Source organism: Lethenteron reissneri, chromosome 25 (assembly GCF_015708825.2).
Source record: "Lethenteron reissneri isolate LAM-NWPU_2019-01 chromosome 25, ASM1570882v1, whole genome shotgun sequence".
Classification (NCBI taxonomy): Eukaryota; Metazoa; Chordata; class Hyperoartia; order Petromyzontiformes; family Petromyzontidae; genus Lethenteron; species Lethenteron reissneri.
This window is the reverse complement of record NC_083803.1, coordinates 620,647-634,430: the sequence shown is the minus strand read 5'-3', so window position 1 is coordinate 634,430 and position 13,784 is coordinate 620,647. Positions and strand designations below refer to the sequence as shown.

General features: G+C 47.9%; 1 protein-coding gene across 1 annotated transcript in view; it reads left to right on the top strand.

Moving 5' to 3' along the window:
• The window catches only part of LOC133346962 (protein unc-45 homolog B-like), a 57,736-nt gene that overhangs the window by 314 nt on the left and 43,638 nt on the right, over positions 1-13,784 (top strand). The window lies entirely within an intron of this gene.

The following is a 13,784-nucleotide window of genomic DNA, read 5'->3' as shown; positions in this document are numbered from 1 at the left end:
CTCGACACACTAAACACAATCTTGGGTGTGGTTTTTCAAATGATTCCGGCTGTACCAGCAGTGACAAACATTTAATTGATACGTGACTTCGCAATGATTGCAGAAAATATGAAAAGCATGCTCAAGGAGTGGATAAAAGGCATCTGAGAGGGCACCCACCGAGGAGATAGTGATGAATTCAGCTCGTTTGCAGATTCCAGGCAGATTATTACATTGCAGGACCTTGATAGATAGCGACGGTCTGGTCAGACCTTCCGTTAGAAGTGGATTGATCAAGGCTGATGATAATGAGCAATAATTTACAGCTTTTTGCCATGCTACTGCAGGATGAAGAGCTCCCCATGTCTTGTCGGTGATGAGGGTTGTTTTACCATACCTTACCACATTGGTCGGTGAAGTTTAGTGAAGTGGGAGGCGGGTTCCAGTACTGCTTGAGATATCACTCACCACTGATGTTAGCTGTGGCTGGGAATCAAACTCATGTTGCCACTGCTGTCCCCAAAGAAAAAACAGGTAAATATCAGAACAAATGTGAGCCCCTCCGTTGACTCGCTGCATTGGCTACATTGGCACAGTGATGGCCAACAGGGGACCACAGCCCTATGCAAATGTGTTCGAGTATCTGGTTGTGCAGTGGCACCGTGATCGATGACTTGAGGAGCTGTACTTTATCCTCACTCCACAGTTGATACTGAACTGCTGAAGCCTCCCATAATAAATGTTGGCGGCTGCCATTGCGCCTTTACTTATGTAGGCTGTTGAAGGCTAAATACATTTTATTTGTGAACTTAAGCTCAGTTTTCCAAACAAAATGTGTGGCAATATGAACGGTTGATTTTTGTTTGTTTAGATCAGGGGTGGGGAACCTTTTTTCTGCCAATGGCCATTTGTATATTTAGAACATCATTCGCGGGCCAAATTATCAACTAAAAAATGTGCCTGTTATATTTGGTCAAACATTTTATTAACTCACCCCTAATTTGATGGCTGGAACTGCTTCTCTTTGGTGAGGCGTGTGATGTTAGCTGGTATTGATTATGTTGCTACTCGCAACTGCTTTTCCAGGTTTGCTCCTAGATTTATTGAATTTTGAGTCCCGCCTGCGGTTGCCTTGGCAGGGCCAGATCAAATGATTTCGCGGGCCTTATACGGCCCGCAGGCCGGACATTCCCCACCCCTGGTTTAGATTATGGTAGTGCATAGCTGAGTTTTACGAGGCACGTGTATATTGGCGTGTATAGTGTCTCTGTAGTGTAGCGCCAGTACCGAGAGAAGGGTGGTACTGTCGATGTGGAGTCTCTCTCTAGCACCGGGATGAGTACGGAACGGAAGGGCCCCTAAGGGGCATAGTTCGGGTGACAGCGAAAGAGAGGTCGGGTGAGGACATTGTAGTCTGGGTGAACCCGAGAAGGCACGTGACTGGATGAGGTAGTAACGAGGGCCAAAGAGGAGGTGAGAGAGACACATGATGTGGGCCCAGAGTCTCCGAGAAGGATCGGGAAGGGGGCATGGCCAAGGGCAGAGCCTGGCTACGCCGCAACCCATAAAGACCGAGTCCCGAGAGCGATTTTGGCTGTTCGTCTCTGGGAATGAAATCCCCCGGCTACGTGTTTGGTCTTTGGGCTTCATGCACGGCATCGTGGACCAGGCAGGGTGTTAACTCACCTGGTCCGAGTATATAGTTATCCCGCTGAGTGGTTACGTAGCTAACCGTAATGGTCACCACCCCAAGTCATTATCCCTTCGAGTGGTTATGTAGTTACGCGTGGTGGTTACCACCCTATATCGTTATCCCGTAAAGTGGTTATATGGCTACCCCGTTGTATTAAGAATAAACGTGTTGCCTCCAAGTTCGAGTGTGTGCCTCTGTGGAACCCACTACTACTGGCGTCAGAAGTGGTAAAAATAACTAAGTGATAGCCCAGGGTAGGTGTAATGTTCACATGAAGGAAACAACTCACCAAGACGTCTTCGGACGACGAAGACGACGTGGGGATCGTTCCCCAGACAGCCCCGGGGATCGCAGCCCTGGACAGAGGGTGCGAGGCGGCGCTGCAGGTGGAACAGTGGGTTGACCATCATGCCGCCCCTTCGCCGCCATCGGAGAGAGAGCGCCGGGCACACCGTGCTCACCTCGACCGAGCTGCTGCAAACCGTGGCAGCGCTGATCGCCGAACTCAACCTGGAGGAGCCGGCGACGGAGCTCTGAGCGCTGGAGTCGTGAGACATCGACGCCGCTACTGCTTCCCATGCGCGGGAAAAGTTGGGCATGCAGCCCACGCACGGGTTGGCCATTTTGGTGGTCGGGCGGGACGAGGATCCCACTAAATTGGAACTCCCGCCAAAAACGCCGCTTGAAGTCCCATCACTCAAGCGACGGCTTCCCTTTGTGAAGGAATTCTCCGCAACGGGTGGCGATTGGGAAGCATTTCGTCGCCGGTTCTCCGCAAATTGTGAGTTAGCTGGATGGAAGGAGGTGGAAGCGCAGCGGGCGCTCCCCACCGCTCTTGATGATGACGCCTTGGTGGCATTCTACGCCATCCCGCCGACTGAAAGGCTCACGCTGCCAGAAGCATTCACCAAAATGGCGGCCATCTACGAGCCGCCGTCCAACGTTCGACACAAGTTTGCCGCGCGGAGGCGGGGGAGAAGCCGAGACGCCCCTCGCCTTCCGCAGCGCACTCTTGTCGCTGGTGCAGGCGGCGTTCCCCAAGATGGCACGAGCTGGACTGGACTCACTGGTGCTCAAGCGCATGCTGGCACTGGCGCAAGAACCTGGTGTAGTCCTGCCAGCTACGGAAGATGATGACCTAACTTCCCTCAAAATTGCGCGAAGCATCCAGGTGCATCTTCATTTAAAATGACGTGCTGGAGTGGCAGCGTGCACCGCACCTTCCGAGGTGGTTGGGGTGCACCCGAAGACGCGGAGGACCTCCCGGTATGCACTTCCATCGACGACAGGGGTTCAAGGAGAGGCGACGCAGAGCAACGAGGAAGGCGAGACCAGCGGAGGGGACCTTTTCTCACCCAGGGAGCGACCCTGTCATCTGCTACAACTGCGGCCTGCCATGACATGTCTCAAGGGTATGCCGTGCTGCACGAGGGAGGCTCTCCAGCCCGCCGTCATCCTCCACCCGGATGCCCTCAACTCCGCTGGGTCCTCAGGCGAGTCGCGGCACACCACACACTCGGCCCACCACACACTCGGCCCTTGCAACCATCTCACTCATCGTGGCATGCCTCGGTTCGCGTTTGTGCGTTGTACATTGTTGTTGGGCCGCTGAGCGTGGGAGTCGGGTTTTTGCCGGGAGATAGCTGGCCTCACCATCCAGGTCAGTGGTCGGAGTTAGCCCACCATGTTGATGCCGCGGCAGCGGGATCATCGGCCGTTATTGGCACGGTTCAAGGGGTAGAGGTACGGCTGCTCATCGACACCGGAGCATCCACTACCATCATTTCCGAATTTATTTTTAACATCCTGCCACAAAAATCTTGTACCCTTCGCCCTATCGAAATTCCGTGCTTTGCCGCGAATGGCGAGTCGTTGGGAATAATTGGCGATGGTGTGCATCGATAGCATTGACTTGACAGGACCGGTACTAGTCTCCACATCCCTGGCTATACCCTGTCTACTGGGAACAGATTTTTTGGGGAAAATGCCTCTGAAAATCCTGGTAGATCAGGGCTGTATCGAGTTGCCATCGGGCCGCCGAATGGCATTTCTATCTTCCCCAACTTGGTTGCGCATGGCTAACACCACGGTCCAAGCGGTGGCGAGCAGAACTGTTAAAATTCCCCACCCCCGGTGCGCAGATGCTTGTGCCCTTGCGGCTGTGAAAGCAGCTCGACCGGGAAGCAACCGCGGGAGGGATCTTATTGGGATCCTCGAATAAAGCGGCCTGGGGTTTGACACTAGTGAGGGCTCAGACATTGGTGTCCAATGACCAGGAACCTTTTATTCAGGTCTTGAGCACGGGGTTGGACACATCTGTAATACAGGCAGGCACTGTTTTAGCCCATGCATTGGCAGTGACTTTCGACAGAATCTTCTTGGTGAGGTTGGGGTCCTGTTGGCTACGGAACACGGGCAGAGGGGTGATGGAAAGTGGATGGACACACTCTGCTCCGAGAACCCTGATTTGTCAGACGGTCGGAGGGCTGAGTTGTGTACACTTTTATGGGAGTTTTCCAACGAATTTAGTAAGGGTAAATATGATATTGTCCATGCACAACTCTCTTACGTCACCGCATCAATATGAGTGATGCCGCCCCCATCCATCAGAATCCATACAGATTGAGCCCCAAAGAGAAGGACCGTGTTCGTCAGGCGGTCGACGAGATGTTGGCCGCTGACGTTATTTCTCCATCTAACAGTTCTTGGGGAGCTCCCATAGTCCTTGTCAAGAAACATGATGGGAGTTTGAGGTTTTGTGTTGACTTCTGCAAGTTAAATAAGATCTCTGTGGCTGACGTGTACCCACTACCGTGGATGGACAACTCGTTGGATGCTCTGTCGGGGGCGTGGTTTTTTTCAACACTTTACTTGCTCTCGGGGTTCTAGCAGTTGCCTCTAGATTAGAGCTCTAAACTCAAAACTGTGCTTCGTACACCACAGGGGTTGTTTGAATTTAATCGGCTCCCGATGGGTCTTCACTCAGCTCCAGCCACGTTCCAACGGCTGATGGAGCTGGTGTTAGCAGGGCTCCAATGACGTGATTGTTTTTGGCCGTACCTTCGATGAGCATTTGCAACGTTTACGAGCAGTCTTTCTTAAAATGCGGGCGGCAAACCTAAAATTCAAGCTGCAGAAATGTCATCCATTGCAAAGGTCTGCTCGGTACCTGGGGCACATTGTCAGTGAGTCGGGGACAGCGACTGATCCAGATAAGACTGCATGCGTGCACACATGGCCAACCCCCAAGTCTGTGGGTCAAGTATGTAGTGTTATTGTGTTCGCTTCTTACTATCGCCGTTTCGTGCACGGGTTCGCCACTATCGTGAAACCTCTCCACGTTCTTACGGCCAAGGGTCAAACGTTTTGATGGGGGAAGGAGGACGAGGAGGAGGAGGCTGTGTTTGTCACACTTTGGGACAGCCTGGTCAACGCGCCTCCCCTTCAATACCCCGATTTTTCATTGCCCTTTGTCCTGAACACGGAAGCCAGTAACACCAGAATTGGCGCCGTGTTATCCCAGGTTGTGAATGGGGTGGAGAGCGTGGTCGCGTATGGCAGCAGGGTATTATCCCCAGCCGAGCAGAGCTACTGCGTGACGTGCCGAGAATTTCTGGCTATCGTGGTCTTCGTGCAACAGTATCATCCGTACCTCTATGGCAGGAGCTTTGAGGTACGCATGGACCACGCGGCTCTCCAGTACGCGCTGCGTATCAAACAGCCATCCAGCCAGCACTCCCACTGGCTGGAAGTCCTTCAGGGTTTGCTTGTCTTACGGGTGTGGGGCGCTGCAAGCCAGCTCACACGGGACTGTCTCCCTCTGTCGTGGCGTCAGCGGACGTTGCACCCCCTATAACTCCGATGGTCCTCATGAATGTCATGCCACCATCGGGCTGACACATGCTGAGTGGAGACGCCTCCAGGCAGAGGATGTCTCTTTGTTTAAACTAAGGCGCCAGGTCGGGGATGCTAAAGGAGGGGAGGATCAATGTGGGTTGGCCCCTGTGATGTGCTGGGATGGTGGATTGTGGTGCTACAGTGTCGTGGTGCCCACTGTCCTGAGGAGTAGAGTCATTTGGGCTGTGCACGAATGACTAATAGTGCTTGACTCGTAGCGCTCGACATCCTTGGCCCGTTCCCAGCCATGTCGCGAGGTAATAATTATTTATTGGTGGGTGTAGAATATTTTCTCGCTGGCCAATGGCCTGGCTGCTTCAAAACCAGTCGGCTACAGCTATTACTGAAACATTCCTTCATGGCTATGTATTGGATAAGGGGGTTCTGGAACGTCTCCTTACTGACCAAGGGAATTTTTTTTCATCTAAATTGTTGAAGCAGGTGTGTGACCTGTTGGGTACAAAAAAGGTGCGTACATCGCCCTATCACCCCCAGACGGATGGAGTGGTGTAACGGCTGCACAGGACCCTGACTTCTATGTTGAGTCAGCAGGTCAACGAAGCCCAGTCCAACTGGGACTTAACATTCCGTGGGTTCTCAGAGCCTACAGGATGGCCCCTTATGCTTCCACCGGGTTCTCGTCGTTTTTTTATGTATGGGAGGGAACACAATTCCCCAATCGATGTCCAACTAAACCCAGAGCCTACAAGGAAAAAGGTTGACATGCTTGGCCCCATGCGGGTGTCAGAAGCACGGGAGGCTTCCAGGCAGAATTCAGCCTCGCGGCAGTTGGCTAATGAAAGGCTAAGGGGGCTCCGGGTGTCGGGGAATAAATGGGCACCATGTGACAGGGCTTGGCTGCACTGTCCACAGGTACCGGTGGGTATGTCCCTCAAACTTTATAAACCTTGGCGGGGTCCGGTCGACATAGTAGTGGCTAAGAGGCCACAGTTTGGTCGCCAGCGGTGGTTTGTGCACCCGTTGTGACTTAAGCCATTTGTACCGTCTTGCGAGAAGGAACTCCGATGAGGTCGTGCCTCAGGGGAGTTCTGTTATTCCACCCACAGGATCGAAACGCCTGACATCTTCGACGTTGCTAGCTGCGCCGACTCCGGGCGGATTTCGGGGTGTGAAGCATCCATTGCCCGCCCGTTCTCCGTCCATCGTTATAAATCCTCGGGAGGGGCCGCGCCCGTTAGGGCATCTTCAAGTTTCCCCGGGGCCCTCAAGGGAGCTCAGGCCCACCTCACCTGGAGGCCCGGTTACAAGGACTCGTTCAAAGACTGCCCAGTTTGAATGATTCTCCTACAGCATGCCATTCCTTTCTACTCCGTCTGCTGGTGGTCACACGTGTGAGTCAGTTGGGTCATTGGCTGAACCTGGCTCTTCTTGTGCTTGCATGTGCTGACACGCACACGGGAGTGGCTTGGTGCTGTTGGGGGTAGGGGAAACTGACCATTGTACATTGCTCACATTTTTCCTCTTTCCTCTCTTCCCTCGTCCTCTCCCTTTCTCGGGAATTGTACGTAGTGTGTATAATGTTTCATGTATCTATTGCGTCGTCGCCGTTCTACGTTTTGCGATACTTTTGTTTTTTGAGACACTCTCCTGCGTTTATTTTACGGGAGTTATCAGCTGGGACGGCTGTGTTTTTCAAAGGGGGGGGGGGGTGATGTAGTGGCGTGTATAGTGTCTCTGTGGTGTAGCGCCAGTACCGAGAGACGGGAGGTACTGTCGATTTGGAGTCTCTCTTTAGCACGGGGATGAGTACAGAACGGAAGGGCCCCTAGGGGCATAGTTCGGGTGACAGCAAGAGAGAGGTCGGGTGAGGACATGGTAGTCTGGGTGAACCCGAGAAGGCACGTGACCAGATGAGGTAGTAACGAGGACCAAGGAGGAGGTGAGAGGGACACGTGATGGGGAGCCAGTGTCTCCGAGAAGGATCTGGAAGGGGGCGTGGCCAAGGGCAGAGCCTGGCCAAGCCACAGCCCATAAAGGCCGAGTCCCGAGAGCGATCTTGGCTGTTCATCTCTGGGCAGGGTGTTAGCTGACCTGGTCCGAGTTTATAGTTATCCCGTTGAGTTGTTACGTAGCTAATTGTGGTGGTGACCACCCTAAGTCATTATCTCTTCGAGTGGTTATGTAGTTACGTGTGGTGGTTACCACCCTATATCGTTATCTGGTCAAGTGGTCATACGGTTACCCCATTGTATTCAGAATAAAAGTGTTGCCTCCAAGTTCGAGTGTGTGCCTCTGTGGAACCCACTACATGTGTATTGACCGTAATTGCGGTGCTTTGCATACGTAAACGTGGGTTGGTAACATGTGTTGTTTTAACCGGGTGACTAAGTTTTTTCCACGAGATGCCTGGAAAAAGTTCAAGATGCGAAGTCGACCAGAAGAAATGAGACACGGGGCTGCAGATGCTGTTGTATTGAAGCAATGGAATCGGCACTTATTATTTATTTATACAGGAGGATAAAGTCCACAGGACAAACCTCAAGACCCTTCCAGCTTGTCGCGGCAGTATGCACAAAACGAAAGAAATAGTTTGGTGAAAATAGATGGAAGGTTGAGAGAAATTGCAAGTTTACAGTGAAGGGAAGGTATTATAAATGGAAATGAAAGCAGAAAGGTAACTTTTTAAGTTGTCATGAAATATCATTTAACACACGATGGGAAAATGGATTTGAATTAGTTGATTTTTTTTGCATGCTTAAATAAGCCTTCCCAGCTGTTTGGATTGTCGGGCATTTTATTTACTTTTATTATTATTTGCATAACAAAACAATCAACAAACCAATTTACACATGTAAACATATTTTTTTGCAGAATAGACAATATATACTCAGCAGTTATACATACTGTATGATAAAATATCTGAGCATTTTTTCTGCCGTTCCATGGTAGCAACATAAAACAATAATGCAGTAAACTTTAAGCGAGCAGATCTTGAGTTATCTAAATACTGTAAATATTTGTTTAGTAATTTAAAATGACAAGATGTATGCCTTTATTTCAGTCAATACAGTCTCTCGAAAATTTTTTTTTTAAAACGTGATTGAATATTTGCATCATAATATCTACTATCACCATTAATTATCTACATCAAACCAGTTGCAGAGAAGCTGCAGTGCATAAACGGAAGACTCTCAGGAGGGGTGGAGGGATGGTCTGAGGTGGGGGGGGAGCTTTTCGGACAAACACCCAAAGTGGGTGATGGATTCCAATGAGTCGTGACTGCTCGAACAAGGCTGACAAACAAGGAGTCGTGTGTTATATCACCTTGAAGGTATTGCTCGTCTGTGCAGAGACTGGTTGCAGAGGGTATATGTGAGGATGCTGCCTTGTTTAGGAGACTCGTGTTTTGCTGAGTGGTGTTATAGGGATTAAATGATTAGTTGAGAATGGTACAATTTCGACCAATTCTAAGGAAGAGATTTAACCATAATAAAGGGGATGTTATGGGGTTAAATCGCGTAAATATAGATGTGTCGTTAACTCGCCATCACCCGGAACAGCTAATTAGTAAGGTTTGTCATGTAAACAAAACGTGCCAATTGCTACTCCAGCACACCCGGTGTGTTGGAGAGTAAACCCACGACATTTAGCATGTGAGCACTGTGACGTCTCTCTGGTGATTACCACCAGCTTCAGAGAGAAACAAAACTATTCAATGAAGCTACCTATTTAAATGGACATTGAAGATTGCGGAAAATTATAAAAAATAGTTGGCCATGAATGCCAGTGTCATGGTCCAAATTTTGCAAATATGATTTAGCTACAGTCCTCAAATGACCTAATTTGGAAAAACCCCACTTCTCCACCCCCCCCCCCCCCCCCTCTTGGCAGACTAATTCCCATGTGCAGTCCGATATTGTGAAGGTCTCGTACCGCACACAGGGGGTTCCCTTGGATAGACTGTAGCAGGGCATTGGAGATGAGATGTGTTTGAGATGAGATGTGACGTTAGGTGTTTTTAACTGATGTGGTATTTAAACGCCCTATACATTTAAATCCTTATTTTTGTGCCTAACATTGCAATAGATATTCCTGTAAGACTAGGGGAAAAGTAAAAAAAACGGACAAATTAATCTTGAAGCACGAGAATGACGTTGTGATCAGGACAAAGTGTTACAAAGGATTCAAATGCCAAACAAAAGCGAGAGTACAGATAGCTGCAAAACCCGTCGGGAAAACCATGAGAAGGGAAAACTAGAAAATACAAAACTACGACTGAAGATGTCATTACCAGTTGGGAGCATGGACGCAGCAAAGAAGTTGTTGATTGGAAAAATCTCAAATCGTAGAGCTGGGCCCAGGGTACTTTGATGTCAAAGCAATGCCCCTTCAGCTGCCAGGTGTAAGACGCTCCTGAGTCAAGCTCAGGTCTCATAATGCGGAGCTTGACATGCCGAGAGCGGATCTCCAAGTCTCTCTTCGGACTCCCGAGTCCGACCCTACCCTCTTTTTACTCTTGCAGGCCCACCGTACCCAGCCACAACCCAGTCTTTGCTCCCCTTAGACTCTGGATAACTCATTATAGACTAGATAATTCACTTGCGATAATTCACTATAGACTGGATAATTCACTCTGGATAATTCATGATAGACCTCTCCCCTATAAACCCCCGCTCACACAACTGACCAGTTGTGACACAATAACCACAGGACCAATTCAGCGCAATATTGTATACTGATTACATTCATTATAAATACATAAGTACATTATTTTCAACGGTTTATTGATAGTGTAAAGACTAATTCTTGAAAATAAGCACGCTCTTTTGTCCAGCAATACATGCACATGGACGCATGAATTATATATAGGTTTTTTTACACTGTATAGCCAGGGATTTGCTTACACCATAACAAAGTAAAATGGGATTGATTCTACCTTCACGATGGTGTAAATGACTCGTGTGTCTTATTTTCACGAATACTGTACAAAATACCAGCGGCTGCACGTAAAAAAACACGACCCCGTCACCATAGGCTGATGCATTAATTTATAATTATTCTAATAATCGGCTTGCAGCGGTCTGGCCATAGAATAATTCACTGGTTATTTAAGACAGTCGAGCATTTTCAGATTAGGTTAATTACATATTCCAAGTCGGTAACATAATATATGATTGATCAATTACAATAGATAGGCCTGGCCAGTTACATAAAATATGCCTGATCAATTACATTAAATCTTGGGCACTGGGTTCCAACCATTTCTGTTCCAGCAATTGAGAGTCACTTATTAATTGGGAATTCACACCACAGCTGTCCAAGACCATGTAATTTGGATTTGCATGGCATCGAAATGCAACTGCATTCAAGAATGTGTACTTTGGAGAGAAAAACGGTCATAGGCAAAGTGAAAAAAACGAATACCTCTTTTGAAATATCATATTGCTTACAAATGCTGTCACATGGTCTCCTGAATATACCATATAGTGCAATATAAATGTTGCCCATTATAATTTCCTGCAGAAATGGATCAGGGTTGTTGCAGAAACTCGGCAATTGGTTCTGTTCAGTGGCTCAATAGCAAAAAAACAGCCACGAACAACAGAAAATATATTCACGTGTAATCATCCATGTGTAATACATATCATAAGCATATATTTGTATGCAGTGCCGGATTAAGCTAGTGCAGGGCCTGTAAAGGGGCCCTAAAATAAAAACACAAACATTTAAATACATTTTTTACTTGCAAAGTAAAGTATTTGTATTTTTTCATTTGCTATACAGCCAGATCATACGATAAATCGCTAACCTTAAACACCCAGTCGTTCATAAAAGTTGAAGGCAGTATAGGACTATAGTAATAGATCAAGTGCAGAATCACTGAACCGGAATTGACAGCTTGAAAGCATTTCACGCGGGGCCCGTAGCATATGTACAGTGAGGGAAAAAAGTATTTGATCCCCTGCTGATTTTGTACGTTTGCCCACTGACAAAGAAATGATCAGTCTATAATTTTAACGGTAGGTTTATTTGAACAGCGAGAGACAAAATAACAACAACAAAATCCAGAAAAACGCATGTCAAAAATGTTATAAATTGATTTGCATTTTAATGAGGGAAATAAGTATTTGACCCCCTTTCAATCTGAAAGATTTCTGGCTCCCAGGTGTATGTTATACAGGTAACGAGCTGAGATTAGGAGCACACTCTTAAAGGGAGTGCTCCTAATCTCAGCTTGTTACCTGTATAAAAGACACCTGTTCACAGAAGCAATCAATCAATCAGATTCCAAACTCTCCACCATGGCCAAGACCAAAGAGCTCTCCAAGGATGTCAGGGACAAGATTCTAGATCTACACAAGGCTGGAATGGGCTATAAGACCATCGCCAAGCAGCTTGGTGAGAAGGTGACAACAGTTGGTGCGATTATTCGCAAATGGAAGAAACACAAAATAACTGTCAGTCTCCCTCCGCCTGGGGCTCCATGCAAGATCTCACCTCGTGGAGTTGCAATGATCATGAGAACGGTGAGGAATCAGCCCAGAACTACATGGGAGGATCTTGTCAATGATCTCAAGGCAGCTGGGACCATAGTCACCAAGAAAACAGTTGGTAACACACTACGCCGTGAAGGACTGAAATCCTGCAGCACCCACAAGGTCCCCCTGCTCAAGAAAGCACATATACATGCCCGTGTGAAGTTTGCCTATGAACATATGAATGATTCAGAGGACAACTGGGTGAAAGTGTTGTGGTCAGATGAGACCAAAATGGAACTCTTTGGCATCAACTCAACTCGCCGTGTTTGGAGGAAGAGGAATGCTGCCTATGACCCCAAGAACACCATCCCTACCGTCAACCATGGAGGTGGAAACATTATGCTTTGGGGGTGTTTTTCTGCTCAGGGGACAGGACAACTTCATCGCATAAAAGGGACGATGGACGGGGTTATGTACCGTCAAATCTTTGGTGAGAACCTCCTTCCCTCAGCCAGGGTATTGAAAATGGGTCATAGATGGGTATTCCAGGATGACAATGACCCAAAACACATGGCCAAGGCAACAAAGGAGTGGCTCAAGAAGAAGCACATTAAGGTCCTGGAGTGGCCTAGCCAGTCTCCAGACCTTAATTCCATAGAAAATCTGTGGAGGGAGCTGAAGGTTCCAGTTGCCAAATGTCAGCCTCGAAACCTTAATGACTTGGAGAAGATCTGCAAAGAGGAGTGGGACAAAATCCCTCCTGAGATGTGTGAAAACCTGGTGGCCAACTACAAGAAACGTCTGACCTCTGTGATTGACAACAAGGGTTTTGCCACCAAGTACTAAGTCATGTTTTGCAGAGGGGTCAAATACTTATTTCCCTCATTAAAATGCAAATCAATTTATAACATTTTTGACATACGTTTTTATGGATTTTGTTGTTGTTATTTTGTCTCTCACTGTTCAAATAAACCTACCATTCAAATTATAGACTGATCATTTCTTTGTCAGTGGGCAAACATACAAAATCAGCAAATACTTTTTTCCCTCACTGTAGCTACTGTTGCTACTAGGATAATCCTGGACTGTTTGTATGCCAGTTATAGGGAGGGATAGGGGCAGAAGTAGCTCTAGAAACCTTCCAAAGTTGGGGTGGCACTCCCACAATTTCAAGCTTTTGAAATAGGGGGTCCTACATTACGGAGGGGAGGGAGCAATCGCCCCATGCCCCCCTCCCACACTGCCGAATAAAAGCATCAAGACATGCCTCGTGTCTCACACTGTCAAAGGCGGCAGCGATTCTCACGCATCTCCCACGCTTGAGAATCGCTACTCTACAGTGAACCCACCCTCTCTCGCAATGCTGTTATGTTAACACAGTCAACATAACCGCAACAAAACTCATTGCTAAATTGACAACTAATTTCTTTAGAACTTCCACCCATAAGCAAGCTGAGTAAGACCTCTGGTCTCACGCCATCATGAGTCAACCTCACGCCACCCACTGGCTACTGGCATTCGAAACCCCTCTTTCCAAGGCTCCGTTCATTAGATAAAAAAAAAAAGTTGTTTTGTCATAAGATCTGATCTTGCAAATTTCACTGGAAAAGTACTTTTACATTTTTAAATCTGAAGTGGCGAAGTTTGAGGTCTTTGCGTGACATTTTAATCTGTTGGCGATTTAAGCCGCCATAATTAAAACACCCTTGTTGCGGTTAAAATTGCTTTGAAGTCAGGTTTTAAATTATCGACGCAGGTAGAATTAAAAAATCTTT